The sequence below is a fragment of the Juglans microcarpa x Juglans regia genome, chromosome 5S, assembly GCF_004785595.1.
Source record: "Juglans microcarpa x Juglans regia isolate MS1-56 chromosome 5S, Jm3101_v1.0, whole genome shotgun sequence".
Lineage (NCBI taxonomy): Eukaryota > Viridiplantae > Streptophyta > Magnoliopsida > Fagales > Juglandaceae > Juglans > Juglans microcarpa x Juglans regia.
This window is the reverse complement of record NC_054603.1, coordinates 23,763,773-23,768,868: the sequence shown is the minus strand read 5'-3', so window position 1 is coordinate 23,768,868 and position 5,096 is coordinate 23,763,773.

Below are 5,096 nucleotides of genomic sequence, written 5' to 3'. Positions count from 1 at the left end.
GGTTTTGATTTGGACATTGCTTTTTCACGTTTTTTATTTTTTATTTTTTTCTTCCGTTTTTTCTATAACAATGAAGTTCAAAAAATAATAATTCATCTCATCATTTCACATTCCTTATACTATAACTCTTTTAATTTTTTTTTTTTTTCATAACAAGTATGTAATATACAGATAATAAATAGAATAATTTAATTAATTTAATAAAAATTAAATTAAATTAAAAAATTAAAATATATAATTGCAACCCTCTTAACAAAAAATAAAGTAAGCGTCTATTTCTTTACGAGGTGTGGTGAGCAATTTGAACTTTCCTCCTATTTATTTCGTATGAAAATATTTTCAAGAAAAATGTTTTGACTTTCTTGAGTTTCTCATATGGGTGGAAAATTGAACTGAGACTTTTAGGTTGGTAAAAGAAAAATTAAGGTTGTGTGTGTCTCATTGAGATGTGTTTAAATATAAATAAATTGAAATATATAGTTAAATATATGAAATAAGTTAAGATGTGTTTAACTTTTTTATAGAAAGTTAAAAAAGTAGTGAGTCTCATCAATAATTGATTTGAGATAAGTTGAGGTGAGTTTATATTTCAAATATAGCCCAAGCTTTTAAGATGTAAAATCGATTACCACGTGAGATATAATTCATTTTTTAAAACTGTTATTATAGAGGTGACAATATAAGACACAATTTATGAATCCGATACGAATATTACACAAAATAAGTGGGTTTGGATTTGGTATAAATAGATTTTGGTCAAAACAGATTAATCCGACAAAACACGATTAATAAATGGATGAATTGCGGGTCATAACACGAATACATTCTATTTTAAAATTTTATAAATATTTAGTTTTATATGTTTTTTGTTGTGGGGATGTAATATTACTATTGGACTACTTAGTATTCTAAACTATTAAACCGTTGTTTTATATAAGTAACTATTATACCTTTTTTTGTTAATATGTAATTTTTATTTTATGAAAATTTTTAATTTTCTTACATATTATTTAATTAGATACTGATAATAAAATATTTTATTGTGAATCTATTTGTAATTGTGAATTATTATACAGTTATCTTTGTATTATATGTGAAATTATATTAATTGAGTTAAAAAATAAAAATATGAATAAGCTCAACTTATTTATATGAAACAAGTTGACATGGCTTAAATAGATTGAAACGGGTTAAATGGGTCGTGTCTAAGCTACCCCAATAAAACTTAGTTGTCAAACTGGTTAAGTGGCTCGTGTTGTGTCACCCATTATTTATATAACCCGTATTAGGGTTTTAGGATCTAACACTTTAAATGGGTTATGTTCGGAGCAACCCATATAGTCTAATACTCATAACTTAACAAACACAACGAAAATTGACACTTTACATTGCTCTATCCTTCTTTCTGTCTATGTCTCTCTCTCTCTCTCTCTCTTCAAATTCTACCACCAAACTTGTCCACTATTATCAACCCTACAACCTCCACTCCAAATGTTTTCATCAATACTACCTTATTTAGGTCTCGTTTGGATAGTCAGATGAGATAAGAAATCTGTGAATAATTATGAGATTGTTTGTAAATTATAGTGAAATAGTTTGAGTTAACATTTTTATTAGATTTTTGGGAAAGAAGAGATAAAAAGTTGAATAAAAATATTATAAATTTAAAATATTGTTAAAATATTATTTTTTAATATTATTTTTGTATTGAGATTTGAATAAGTTGAATTGTTTTTTGTGTTTTATATGAAAGCTTGGAAAAAATTGTAATGATTAAATTAAAAAGTATTTATATTTGAGTAGTGTTTGGATATTCATATGAGATGAGATAAGATAGAATGAGATGAGACCAACAATATATCCAAACAAGGCCTTAGTCCTAATTCATTCTCAATTTATTAAAGTAAACTCATATTCTATCTCGACAGCATCTCTAACTCCATTAAAAATGGAGGTTAAAGACATGATGATAATCTATTTTTATGGTTTAGCAGTGTTGTGGTGGCTGTAGAAATGAAAAATAGATGGCACAATGACTTTGGATGGTGATATAGCCGGTACGTTCTTCACGTTTTTTCTCATTTTCACATCAAAACAAACATAGTCCATGATAAGGTCTATGCAGTGTAAGGGTATTTGTGTCAACAACATTATGGTGCGGTTTAGATAGTTTGTTGAGATAAAAGTTGAAATTTGAATAAAATATTATTATAATATTATTTTTTAATAATATTATTTTTTTGAGATTTGAAAATGTTGAATTGTTTATTATATTTTATATGAAAATTTAGGGAAGTTGTATTGATAAAATAAGATGAAACACTTACACTATCCAAACGGGGCCTATAATTCATTTTAAGATGTTGTCATTATCGTATCCCCTTTAAGCAAGTAAATGAGTTGATCATTGTGACATGGTTTTCGAATTATGAGATTACGGTTGTATTTGGGTAGTGAGATCACTCCATTACTATTTAATATTTTATTATTATTTTTTACCTACTTTTCACTACTTTTTACTACCATTCACTATTATTCAATATTTTATTATTACTTTTATCATAATGGCCGAATGCCCTGGGACTTCAATCTTTGCTTGAGAACAAAGGTGATGGCATGTGAATAGAAGATAGTTTGTAAGCATATTTATGATGATACTCGACTAGATGCTACTAGGTGCTATTGTTCCCTCTTTTGTATGTGTATAATGATGCAACCTAAGTCTTCAAGCTATGTCTAATTCTTCCATCAATGATCTTACATTAGGGCTGTTTTTTAAGTTTTTAACTTCAGAAATTTTCATTCAAACTTGACTCAAATCGATGGCTTCATTCAAGAGGTACCTAATTGCACTCAATGGTACTTGGAGTGAGGTGTAAGGGTTTGAAATGTTGCTAGAGGTCATAACATGAGTTGGCACTCCTTCTTTGCTTAAGGTAACGTGTGTTGAGTCTAATTTCAGGGAGTGGAGGCTTGGTGGCATATGGGAGGAAGAGAAGTCAAGTTTTGATGCCAAGTGTGTCATTCCACCGAGAAGGCTATTTTAGCTTCTTCTATCCTCTTTCATCTATTTATCAATCTTTGGGACCAAGTAAAATGTGTGGGGAGTCAAATTGAAATCTGAACGTCTTGGAACTCTACTCCTTTGCTTGAGGACAAAGCTTATAGCCTAAAAATGAGTTGACTTTGTTCGGTTGAGTGGTGTAAGATGATGATGATACCTGGTTGATGTCTAGTGTACTGTTCCTCTTGTGAATGTGTAAGAGAGTGTCGCTATTGTCCCTACACTAGGTCTGAGTTTTCAAATTTGATTCTGGAGGTGGAGCTATGCTTGTTGCATAAATTTTATTCAAATTAAGTTAAGCAATAAATGACATTTGTTGAAGGGTATCTGGTTGCACTTGGTGAGTTGTTTGTGTGGGGTGCATGGCTTTGACATGTTCCCTATGACTATGACATGTGCTTGTATTTAGTCTTTGTCTAGATTAGCTAATGCTTAATCTAATTTAAAGAGAAAGAGACTTAGTTTTAGAAAATTTTCCAAAAGAGAATCGGTTTCAAGTCAAATAGCCAATACATAGTATTCATGCTACTTTGTCTTGGTTTTTATCCTATTGTGTCTTACCAAACTCACAAATCACCTACTTGATTTCATGATGGAGGGTGAAACTTGGTAGCCAAGAAGTTTTGGGTGCCACTTAGTTTGGTCAAGATGCATTTTAGATTCACTAGATGTTGAAATCTGGCAAGGGATGATGTGCAAGTTTCCTAAGCTTGATCTCCAAGTTGAGCAACTTTGGCCCCTCGGCACTTTTCAGATCTTGTCGCCTCTCGTCGATCTGGATCTGTAATCTCCTCTTTTGTACCAAAATATTTTCCTTTCGTACTAAATCTTCTCACTCCTTCAAATCCAAGAAAATATATAGAAATAAAATAAAATCAATAGCATTGAGGGAAAACTGACACTTTTCATAAATAAAAGAGTAATAAAAATCACATAAAAATCACACTTATCAAATACCAACAAACTTAAGTTTTGCTCGCCCTCGAGTAAAAAGAAAAAAGAAAACATTTAAAATAAGCACTAGTTTTATTCGTAAAATTTATTGTCTCAAAAATTGCCTAAAGTTTATAATTCAAAAGAATCATTCAAATCCAAAAGTTAATTCAAAATTCAATTCCACCGCATTATCCATCATCATATTCATACATACTATCATTCTCACTTTATCATTACCTCTCCAGATAGTTTTATGCAAACAAGTAAATAAATAATAGATCTCTAAACACTCCATAAGCTTGCTTTTCAAATCACTTTCTACTTATAGAACAAAAACTATCATCAGGGATCAATAAGTCTTTATTAAGCTTGTAATGTAAGGCTAGGGTAAGGGCTACAAAGAAAATGTAGGATTCAAACAAAGCAAGAGAACTTAAGTTTGAACACCAATAGAACAAATAGAGCATTCTCACTTACAACACAAACATCTATTCTCAATCATTATGAATCTCTCAACATACCTCTCTTTATTGTACTTTCAAGTATCTCTCTCATTTTCCCTCTATTCAGCAGGTTGGACTTTTTTATTATTATTATTTGAAATAAACCATACATTTTCATCTACCTTTGTGGATGACTCTTGTCGACCTTTTCTTGTCGGCCACATAGTAGATGAGTCGACTTTTCACATCTCCAAACTTATGATTTTGATAATATCACTATAATTAACTTTACTTGTAGACCTTCTACCTCTCTTGCCTTTCATACTCTTGTGAACCTATGACTTTGTGTAAACTTAGTTCTCTTGAAAGGTAAGGAAATCAGTGTTTAAGCTCAAATAGGGTAGGGAATATGAGGTTTATAAGAAAGAAAAAAAAAAAGGCCAAAATATAATTTAATAAACCTCAAATGGGTGACTAGGGATAAAGATAATAAATAGGTAATCTTAAAAGGTTCAATCGTTTCAAAGAATGCCTTAATCATTTCCCCAGTAATATTTTGTCTAGGATTTCGCCTAGAGTGTAATTAAACAAGTTATAGAGTAAGTTGAGACCATAAAATTCACATAAAATTTCTTTAGGTATGCAAAACGATT